Source organism: Haemaphysalis longicornis, unplaced genomic scaffold, assembly GCF_048455015.1.
Source record: "Haemaphysalis longicornis isolate Haplotype H1 unplaced genomic scaffold, Haemaphysalis longicornis Haplotype H1 scaffold_1, whole genome shotgun sequence".
NCBI lineage: Eukaryota > Metazoa > Arthropoda > Arachnida > Ixodida > Ixodidae > Haemaphysalis > Haemaphysalis longicornis.
The window spans coordinates 479,947,878-479,960,076 of NW_027526203.1; positions in this window are offsets into that span (position 1 = coordinate 479,947,878).

Here is a 12,199-nt window from a genome sequence, read left to right on the forward strand (position 1 = left end):
CCGCGCCTCTGGGAAAGTGATGTTTTCTGTTACCTCGAGATTGACTATTTTCTTTTCTATTTGGAACTTTTCGCATTTCCTGGAGTAGGCCGCATGTGGGCCCCTGCAGTTTGCACAAGTGAGGATGTCAGAATTACAGTTGTCGGTGGGGTGGTCCTGCGCGGCGCATTTCGCACACGTTGTTCTGCCGCGGCAAGAGGTTGTACTGTGCCCGAACCGCTGGCACTTGAAGCAGCGGCGCGGGTTCGGAATGTAAGGACGAATGGAGCATCGAATGAAGCCTGCGTTGATATGTTCAGGAAGTGAGGAACGGTTAAAGGTCAGGATAATATGTTTCGTGGGGATTATGTTATCATCCCTGCGCATCGTGATGCGGCGCACAGCTGTGACGCCCTGATCCTTTAAACCTTCAAGCAAGTTGGCATCTGTTTCCGTAAGAAGATCTGCCTCAGAAATTGCACCCTGGGAGCTGTTGAGGCTCCGGTGGGGTGTGACCCTGATGTCCAGATCATGGATGCGGGTTTGTTCAAGAAGAGTGCGGGCTTGTTGTTCGGCATGGAGTTCTACAAGGATTTCTCCCGTCCTAAGCTTTTTAGCTTGATACGTTCCACCTATTGTGTTTTGCAGGAATTTCGATTTCTTGGCGTGATCATCGACAGGGACCTGTCATGGAGCGCACATAAAGAAGAAACTCACCGCCATCGCCCACATTTTCAAATTTCTCGCTGGAAAGACGTGGGGCACATCGGTCCGAGGAATGCTGCAACTGTACCAGGCACTCTTCTTGGGAGTTTTGCGCTACAGCTTGCCAGCGATATCCGGTACATGCTCCTCTAACCTTCGGGTGATCCAGAGCATCCAAGCGCAGGCTCTCCGCACGTGTCTTGGTTTGCCGCGATGTGCTTCAACAGTGGGCACATTATACATTGCCCAAGACTATCCTACAGCAACTTATGTGACCACTGAGACGCTACGCCTACACATCAGGCTCCTCACGAGGCTACCATGTCACCACCTTGCGCAGCTTCCTCAGAGTCGACCACGCTCTTCCTTTGCAGCCATTGTAGCAGCGCACAGGGCTGAGGTACGGTCAGACTACACGCCTGCGGTGACACCGTCCTCCCCGTTGTGGTGCCTGGCAACACCGGACATTCGTCTGCATGTTCCGGGCATTGGAAAAAAGGCCGACTTACCACCATTGGTTCTCAGACAGTTTTCTATGCAGTTACTGTACGAACAACACAATGACCGGAAGCACGTATACACAGACGGTTCTGTGACGTCCTCGAGCTCGGCAGGTGCGGTGGTTATACCATCAGAATCAACCAAGATTCGATTCCATGTCGCCCATGTGACGAGCTCGACGGCTACTGAACTTGCAGCCATTCGTGAAGCTCTTCAATACATCATGGAAGCTTCTCCCCAAAAATGGTCCATTTTTACCGACTCCAAAGGCGCCCTGCAAAGCTTCCGAGCAACCCTGCGCTATGGTCCTTTGCACCAACTAGTGACAGAAATTCGGGAATTATTTCACCAGGCTGTCATAAAGGGCCATAATATTGTATTTCAGTGGCTGCCAAGTCACTGTGGAATCACCGGCAACGTCTCGGCTGATGCAGCTGCCCGGACAGGCCATGACAGTGAAAGGACCATCTTGCTTCCGCTTGCAAGGACTGATGCCGCTAGGCTGCTTCGTCAGTTCGCGCGGAGGACCTCCATTACTCAATGGAATACACCGGACTTTGTGCACCCGCGCCTCCACAACCAGGACCCTCTACTCCAGCGTCGTCTTCCGTGTGGGCTGACTCGATCACAGTCTACTTTACTTCGTAGGCTGTGGTTGGGAGTGGCCTTCACGAAAGCCTACTCCTTCCTCATCGGGATGGCCAGTGGTGCCCACTGCGACGCCTGCGAGGTTGGAGAGACAATCGACCATGTGCTTTGTTGTTGCCCGGAGTATTCATCGGAAAGACGCGTTTTAGCAGCCGAGCTCAGAAGATTGGACAATCAACAGTTCAAGCTAGAGACTATTCTAGGACAAAGACCCCTACAATCGACTTCGCAGAAGGCAACAAAAGCCCTTCTGCGTTTTATGAAGGACACAGGTTTATCTGAGAGACTCTAGTGCCCACGAAGGGACTAAAGTGTGTGCGCGACCCCGCTCCTATCCCCCCTTTTTCGCCTGCCATCTCTTTTATCCCCTGAACACCCCTTCCCCAGTGCCGAGTAGCAATCCGGGCTCTAAGCCTGGATAACCTCTCGGCCTTTCCTTTCGCTTTTCTCCTCCTCCTCCTCGAAACCAGCAATACAGACAGGGAAGCGACAGGTCTTGCTGAGTCAGCTGACTCTGTCACAAGGAAACGAGCATATATATATAGTTATTCACGGCTGTTGAAAAGACAGTTGTTGGAAGGGGTGGGAATGAAACTTCGGTGCGGCCCCTTTTCAGGGACCGATCACGTTTGGGGGGGGGGGGGGGGGGTTGAAAATGCCATATAGCATAGTATAAAAGCAGGGAGACGGGGGTACTTTCTTCTTTGCCCTTACCCTGGTAGTCAAAGAGGTCCCGGAGCTCCCTGCCTGGTAGACAGGCAGGGAGCCCATCGGCCGGAGCTTGAGCAAGGCTCCGACGGCCATCGTTTACGGCTTCTACCCTTCACCTTTAAACACCTCGCCACGGTTGGACACGGCTTATGTATGGGAGCTCGGGGTCCGCGGTGTCGCTGCTCACCGTCACCATGAATACTCAAGGTGCCCCGTGCGGGGTTCTGTGGTGGAGGACTCGGGCTCATGCACCCATATTTGAGGCAACTAATCACGCGTTTTTGGTGTCTTCACCAGGCATTACACGATTTTTTTAGGTACTGTGTAAAGAATACTTAAGCATTAAAAAACACCGGCTGATGTTAACACTGCCACATTTTTTAACTATCGGTGCCAGCCTTTATTCTACGCAGGTGGTAAAACGGGAGCGGGAGGAGGGGCGGTTTGTAGCTTGGGCTGTTGAGTTGGTGAATAACTTTGGATATTGATAAAATGACCACCACAAATGTGAGATTTCCACTTCGGCTTTCGGGCTCCCATGCTGTCACAGTGTCGCTCACCAAAACCGAAGGTACAAAGCTCACGGTTACAGAAAGTGTAAACTACCGCAACATTTCTACGGCTACACGGTAATCCATCTCGTGTGCAGGTGCCTTTCTATTTAAAGCACACGTATCGAGGTAACCCAGCGCTAACGCTGGCGTGGAAACCGTAGTCATTGAAACCAGTGAAGATAATTTAAAGTGGTAGAAATGAATTCTAATATTGCTAATAGTTTGATTCCTACTCCGATCGCGCGGAGCCAGGCGCAGAGCGCTGCAAAAAGCGCTCGTGTCAATGTAGCCCTTCCCCAACCTTAGAAGCATCCAATAAGTTTGCGCAGCCGTGAGTGCATTTAAGAATAAAATAATACTAATAATAGCAGTTTTATTCGTACTCAGAACGGGTGGAGCCAAGCGCAGATCGCTGCAAAAAGCGCTCATGCCATTGCAGTCGATACCCAACTTTAGACGCGTCCGACAAGTTTACGTCGTCATTACTGCATCTAAGAACCCCACACATCTGTTTAGACTTCGTTTGATCTCACATGCCTGCTCACAACCCCACCAAAACATACAAAGCACCGAAGCAAACACGACAAAAACAACGGGAGGCTGTGTAGTCTAATGCACCGGCTCATTCCACTGACGAGGGGAGCGCCGAGTGGTGACGCCACCCGTCCAGCTGCCCGGTCCCTATAGGGGCGGGGCAGCTGGACGGGTGGCAGCTGGACGGGCTACGCAAACTTATTGGATGCTTGTAAGGTTGGGAATGGTCTACATTGACACGAGCGCTTTTTGCAGCGCTCTGCGCCTGGCTTCGCGCGATCTGAGTCGGAATAAAATTATTAGCAATATTAGTATTCATTTCTTCCACTTTAAATTATCTTCGCTGGTTTCAATGACTACGGTTTCCACGCCAGCCATAGCGGTGGGATACGTCGATACGTGTGTTTTAAATAGAAAGGCACCTACCTGCATACGAGATGGATTACCGTGTAGCCGTAGAAATGTTGCGGTAGTTTACACTTTCTTTAACCGTGAGCTTTGTGCCTTCGGTTTTGGTGAGCGACACTGTGACAGCATGGGAGCCTAAAAGCCGAAGTGTAAATCCCATATTTGTTGTGGTTATTTTATCAAGAGCCAAAGTTATTCACCAATTCAACATCCCAAGCTACAAACCATCCACCATCCCTCCTCCGCTTCCCGTTTTACCACCTGCGTAGAATAAAGGCTGGCACCGCTAGCTAAAAAAGCTGGCAGCGTTAACGTCAGCCGGTGTTTTTTAATTCTTAAGTATTCTTTACAGAGTACCTAAAAATCGTGTAATGCCTGGTGAAGACACCAAAAACGCGCGATCAGTTGCCTCAAATATGGGTGCATCAGCCCGAGTCCTCCAGCACAGACACATTTCCGACACGCTGGACAAAGTTTAGATTTGGAGAGGGGGGCATGGAAGTTCAAAATTAAACAGCAATATCATCTAGCCCTCCGTCTAATGATTATGATGGTTGAACGCAAAGCTTTCTTCCTGCAAAATCGAATGGGAAATTGTCAAAGTCAAAGACTCTGCGATCAAAAGACCAAACTGCGTGCTGGTCAAATTCGACGCTCAACTAGTCAAAGTTTAAAACCAGAAGGCAACCAAGGAAACCCATACGATAGAGCTTTGCGATAAACCCTCATCGTCGTTACACGATCGAAGGTGTGCATGATTTTTGAAGTGTAGGTGACAGCTTGTAAACCGACCGCAGCATTCAGTTGTGAAGCTGATTACAGGTTTCGGGTTCCCTCCTGTCTTGCGTCGTTCAGCCACGCAGGAATTGGTTTTTGAAAAACCATTTACCAACTAGACAGCAACCATTGCAATTTGTGTAAAGGAATGCTTCTCCACGACAAGCAATAACGTTCTACTATCATGCGGTATTTATTCTATCAACGATTCCCGATGACTGTAGTAAGAGCATTTCTGTGAAATTAAACACGTTTCAGCCGTAGGTAATGAAGTTACGGAAGCATCGTCCATCACAATTTCTGTTTTGAGGTAAATCTTAGAAGACACCCCCCAACTTTGTCTTTCGCTTGTGCACGACGTCGACGCCGTTTCGTCATCAACTGCCCAAGGCCAGCGCCGCAGCATTCCTAGATCGGTTGCACACACCGGATTTGTGGGAGTATTTAGCTGCAGTATACTTCTCGACACGCGAAACTGCATGCAGGCATCAAAAAATTGCATGAAGCAACGAACTTTCACTTCCAGCTTGACTTCCAGCTTGGCGCATTGAGCGTCGTCTGCAATTTGTAAATACTGAGTATGGGCGTAAATCACACACATGGCATGCCTCGTAAAGGTCACATCCACGCTCAAGATTTACCGATCTGAAAAATGCACGTGGGGTTACGTACGCTTTGCAAGCCACACCGCAGAAAAACGACAGAAAGCCACGCAGAGTTGCTGCGCTGACCGCCACCGGCATTCCACTGACGAGCGGTTCGTCACGGGCGGCGCTGTTCGCTGAAGCGACAGTGGTGCCATACAACTGCCGCCCGGTCTCTATACGAACGACCCTTCCGTAGGCCCTACGGAGCGCCCTTCGGGAGGCCCAAAACCGGTTTTACCGGTTTACGAATTCGCCTACGGACAAGAGGCGGAATTCGATCGGCGAGCGAATAGGTGACCGGTAAAAAGCGCAAAGGCTCACGGGTACGTCGTCTGCTCCCGCAAATTCCGGTTCGAGACTTCTCCTGCCCTCCCGTACGCCGGCGGCTTTAAGGCGCACGCGCGTGTGTTGTTTATTTGTCACGGGGCGCTGACCTGTCAGATTGATTGATTTTGATTGATTGTATGGTTTAACGCGCCGACGCAACGCAGGCGATGAGGCGCGCCGTAGTGGAGGGCTCCGGATTAATTTTGACCACCTGGGGATCTTTAACGTGGGCCGAAATCTCGTACACACAGGCGTTTTCGCTTTTCGCCTCCATCACAAAAGTGACCGCCGTGGCCGGGAATCGAACCCGCGACCTCGTGCTCAGCAGCGCAACGCCTTAGCCACTGAGCCACCGCGGCGGGTTGACCTGTCAGATAATCCCCTAGTAGGGTCAATCGTTGTCAGTGATGGAATTCCCAATGCATCAGCGTTTTTTTTTTCGGTAAAAACCGACAAATAACAAGCACACACGCCCGTGGAAGCCGACGGCGTATGGGAGGCCAGGAGAGCTCCCGAACCGGAAGTGGCGGCATCCGCGGGAGAAAACAATGAACCCATGAGCCTTTGCGCTTTTTACCGGTCACCTATTTCGGCTCCGGAGGCTTCCGTTCGGCCGTCCCATGGGCCGTTTCATGGGCCGTCCGTACGTGTTCGGCTCCGCCCATCGTCCTTGGGCAACATGGCGGCGACGAAGCAGCGCAGTTGGCGTGCGTAGGAAGCGTGCGTTGCAGAAGACAAGCGGTAGCAGACGTAACGATGGACCGTAGAAGTCGAAACCATGTTTCTTCCTGCGGTACCGACGCAGGCTCTTGAGAAAATGCACGAGCGTCCGCAGAGTGCGATGGTGCTCACGGGTAGTGCGCTGCGCTGTGTTTTTGCGACGCAACCGAAGGTTCCATGCATCGTCACCCCGGCCGCTCCCACACGCGCCGAAATGTGCTCAAAGTTATCAAAATCCGTGCCTCCGCGCCTGAATCATCTGTAGTGATAACACGACCTTCAAAATACTGTCACTGTGTGAAAGCCACGCGGAGTGCCGGTCAGCGCTTGAGTGTTTTCATATCAGGTGTCTACGCCGCGCGTTGTGTACGTGTCGCAGTGTGCGGAGCCGTATTGCACTGGTGCGGTGTGCTGCGTTTGCGTTTCATATGCACTGTGTAGCTTCAAGTTGTCAAAATCTGAGAGTCCGCGCTTGAATCATCTGTAGTGATTCAGTCTTCAAGATCCAGTCGCTGCTTGTGGCAGCAACGCGAAGTGCTGGTCAGAGCCTGTGTGTAGTGTTTTCCTATCAAATGTGTACGCGTGGATCGCCGTCGGACCAGAAGCAAAGGTTGATAGCTGTTGTATTGTTGCTCCGCTCATCGCCATCGATGGTGTTGCTCCAAAATGTGCCCAATAAAGTTCGAAGCACCGTGTTACCTTCAAGACGCGACCAATGTGTGTTGTGCATCCTAGTTTTCGAGAGGTTGATTGTTTATGTAAAATTGCTAGCATCGATGATTGCGGCGCCAGCTGGCGCCGCAATCATCGATGCTACATGGTTTTGTGTCGATATCACCACGCGACGAAAATATTTTGATACTGCTGCATAGCTCAATTTGCGTATTCTGAAATGATGCGTAGAAAACTTGTCGAGATCTGTCTGTGTCACGGCAGGAGTGTATGCGTGAATAATGTAGAGCCTCATCAGCTAGCAGTGGTGCGTCGCAGTGACAACGAGTTTTCGTTCGTGCGCTTCAACTTGTCGTAATCAATGTTACAAACGCAAGTGTGCCCATAAGATGCGCTGGATATCTGTTGTCAGCTGCTCTGGCTGTAACCTTTTGTGTTGTATTCTTGTGATACAAAGTTTATGATGTCGCTGCACGTACGTGATCGCACCCATTTATGACAGGCTAGCTGATGCGACGGTGGCTTCAGCAATAACATGAAAAATGAAATGAAAACATGCGCTACGATCAGTGTTAGAACCGTTACACCTACATTTACTAGCATACCACCTGGGTGACCCACTGTAAACGCAAACTAGCCGGAAATGGAGTTTTAATCAAGTAATGTGCCCTGAAAAGTACCTATAGCAAAAAATGTACTCCCTAGGCATGATCTAAAGAAGTGGACGAACCTCCACGGTAGTACCGTTGCCCATCCGGGTAGCAAAAGGGAGGATTTAGAACGACTTAACACCATTTGTGAGATGGCGTTCGGTTCCTTGTATACTACCACGTCCACAATAAACGCCCTATCTGAGGTAATCATCTCAAGCGGGCGGTCGCCATGTTAGTCTTCTGTTGTCTCCGTGCACCAGCACTTCAACCGTGGCCTAATGCTAATTAGAACGAGTAAGCAGGACGCAACGGTTGCACGCAGCTACAAAACCAATACCGTACGTATACCCGTATAGATGCTTCAACCAGCGCGATCACAGGCGGAGAGCGCGGCCGTGTTGTCTCAATCTGTTTATTTTGGCGATAGGTGGTGTCAAACTCTGCTGCTAACGAAGAGGCAGTTCTCGCCGTTGCAAACAATTGCAACGTTCATCTGCTTCGCTTGCTTGCGCATACATAGACGATTTAAATTCCCGTGCCAGCGCGCCAACGCACCCGACTGCAGCGACTCAACTTGCCCTGGCGGCACGACTGGCTGCCCGGATGTATACAACCTCTGTGCCTGTGCTATCAACGCAGCGCGGCCGGTGACTCGGCGCGGCCGGAGTGGCCGGAGCTTCAAGCCTCGCCTTGGGCCGTCGTTTTTTCTTATTTGTGAAGGACTAGTAGTGCCATTTGGTGGAAAGATTTTCATGTGCCCCTGTCACACGAGGAACGGCCGCAAACAGCATTTGGATACGGCGACAGGTGTGGACAGCTCGCTGGTAAGTGGTCTTTCATCAGTCGATGCGTTTGTCAAACGTTTGGATAGGGTTAACAGCAAAGTACCCGGGTACCCGTGCCGCTCACCGCTCGTACGCGCACGGGCAAAGAAAAAAGCGCACACTCGTATTATTTTACTTGTTTGTGGGTTTTGGGGTATGCGTTCGCATTCTTTTGTAGGCTGGTTTGTAACAGGGCATTCGAGGTAAAATCGTTTGTCGCGCGCGGCGTCATTTCAAAGCAACGTGACGGTTACTTCGTGCTGGCGAAAATCAGCGCAGTCAGACGGAAGCGGTAAGGAAGGTAGAGAGGTCGGGGAAGAGGGCGCTAATATATAAAAGAAAGCGTAATGCAAGACGAGAAATATAACACAACCCGCCTGCATTTCTCCGAACTTCAGGACAGAGCCGCACACGGGTACGTTGTCACAAACTCGAGCGTACGACGTCTAAAAGTACCGTATATATTTTTTTTTTTTCATTTCTCAACGTGACCTGAGCCACTTATCTTCTCATTGCCGCGCATGCAGACCTGATTGTGTCCCTGTGTTTGAGCGCACAGCCATCCTTTTGCGACATAAGAACCAGCAAACGCGAGAAATTGTAGAAGCCAGCCACATCAGAAAAGCTGGTTCCGAATGTGTCAGTCATCCCTCTATCGCCCTGCTTAATCGAGAAGTCGCATATTTAGACGCACATTGAGCGCTATTTCGGTGCTTCTGGGAATGCGTGTTGGGGGTGGGAGGGGGGTCTTAATCCATGTATGATGCGGTTATCTTTGCTGATTTTTCGCCTTTCGTGCGCCTCAAAGTTCGTTTTGTGCTTTTGTTGTTACGGTTTTTTAGTATTTTCGGCTGAGTGCGCCGAGAACTGTGACGCATTGGGGGCGCGGCAATTGGGCGCTTGGGCATATAAAGCTTTGAATTGTGCAATAATAAACTAGTTGCGAGTGTGCGCTTGTGCCGTCTTCATGTGTTCTTGTCCTCGTTAATTTGCGCGCAGTTTATTTTTCGCAGTGCATAATTACCAACTCGCCCAACTCGCAACCCTTTTACAGATCCTATACTCCATAAAAATGAGTTGCCTGTCCTTTTAGCTACGGCAAAATCTCGCGCAGCGCATCATTATGCCAGGGGGCCATATCCTAATGTCAATGCACACACTATGAAAGCAGCTTGCACTTAATGCGTCACATTGTCTGCTGATAAGCATTTTAGATTCGCCCCTCTCATCATCATTCACTTCGTGGAGATGGCGGGATTTTCTTTCATAGCTTGTTGTCACTGCAGTAATTAATAGCAGAATCAATCCTACAAATCACAGAAACGGTTCGTTTCACGTTACACACTAACACACTTTGCACCACACGGAGGAACAATCGGTTGCAGTGATGAGGCATAAGGGTAACTTGTTGTTAAAGGGTCATTGAAGACAACCAGCAAGTTGATTTCAAACGGAAGTCGGACCTCCGCATAGCCATTTCAGCATTGATTTAGTGCCAAGATGCCTTAAGTGCTGAGAAATCGCTGTTCAACTGCTCATCAAGCGTGACGCAAACACGACTGCAGTCGCTGTTTGCATCAGGATAAACCGGAAGCAAGTGAAGCAGCGGTGATTAATAGCAGTATACAAGCAACTGAATACAACATTACCACGTACCAAGCAGTTTGGTCAGTTCCGGTCAAATCGCTCATGCTTCCCCAAACTTCCCTGTCATTTGCCGTTCGAGACCACTAAGCAAAATGTTTCTCCATTGGACCTGTGATCAGTATTTACGCTTCACTGAAGAAGAACACTGGCCTTTTGAGGCCTCGCAAGTTTTGGCGTCGAACGATTTTCTCATGCGTAGCTCGCATGCTCCCTTGGAAAGCGGTACTGCCACCCCAAGTATGGACGAGTAGCACCATCCAGCGGCAGCCAAGAAAGAAGTTGTGCGCGTCAGGCCACTTAAGCCCTTCCGGTGAAAACGTGTTTTTGCTAGTTTCAACCTTATTTAAAAAAAAAATGCCAGGTGTAAGAGGGGTATAATAGTGTTCCCCGTGAGCTAATCTATCAACCTAGAGAGACTTGCATTTTAACTTCACTGTCATTTAAAGTTGTGCTCGCGTATATTGTGCGGAAGTAATATCTTTTTTATTGCTGCAAAAGCCACGATGGTTAATGTACTGGCACTAGGTTTTATGAAGCCTTTGCATTCCTAATTTAAGTACTGAAATTCGCAGGGAACCTGGCATAACTATTTTATTACTGTGGCGAATTATTAAGTTCGTTTAACCATAGTGTCTGTTTTGAATTTTACATGTGGGGCATTTTTTTCTTTTTTGCTTTTTCAGGTAGATGTTCCTTTGACTCCCTGCCTGCATTCCGCGAACGGGGAAATTAGCCTCCGCATCGATGGCCAGAGTGTCTTGACTGCATCATCTTTACTGGGAGGACTGTGTAGTCTGTTTGCATCGTTCTGGGTTTTCAACATTCAATATCCCAAGAAGGCACACAGAGCTCTAACGTTTGTGGAACATGCCTTTTTGGACCTTGCCAGCACCAAACCACGTGTGAAGGATTTAGAACTAATTAACATTTATCGCATCAATATCCCTCACCAATATTTTATTTGTTTTCAATCCTGTAATCATTGGATAGTAGTTTAAAGAATTTCGTATTATGTTTCTGACGTTTTCTTTTTTTTACTGAACAGGGGATATTTGATGGGCCCTTCTGTATGTTGATAATACAGCTATCTTTTAGTGAAGCAATAATATTAACCAACTAATATAACTTGAAACAATTATCTAAATAATGTTGGCAACTGGTGCCAAATGAATCAACTCAAAATTATCGGAAAAACACGAATTATATGGCTTTTTCTTCTCACTCTGAAGAAGCTGTCGCGATACCACCCATTCTGTTCTATATCCTTGCAATTAACCCCTCAGACTGGGTCACTTTTCTTGGCGCATTTGTGTCTTTATCAAAACGCACTGGTATTTTCCGCAGCATATTTCTCGTTCTTTATATTACTCATTTATCCATAGCCATCTCATTGCTGTCTGTCTCCTACATCATTTATCTCTTGTGCCTTTACCATCTACAAAATGCTCGTTACCTTTCAATATAAAATCGTTACACAGCTCTCGCACATTTCACCACCAATTGAAAAAAAATTTTGTTGTTGTAAACCACTGCAATCATTTTTTTTCACTTTGTGTACTGAGTACTGATGCGTACTGATAAGTACTCACGCGTTCTCAATCCTCTAGTATTATATAATGATGTCACTTACCATGCGTTGTGTTTGTGCCTATATGTTTTTCGCGTATTTCCAGTTCTTGTAGTAATATTGTTTCTACAGTTTGTTCAACTAGCACACAGATCGCTCATTTCACCACCAACTGAAATTTTTTTGTTGTTGTAAACCACTGCAACCATTTTTTTCACTTTGTGTACTGAGTGCTGATGCGTTCTGATAAGTTCTGATAAGTACTGACGCGTTCTTGATCCGCTATTATTATATAATGATTTCACTTACCATGTGGTTGTGTTTG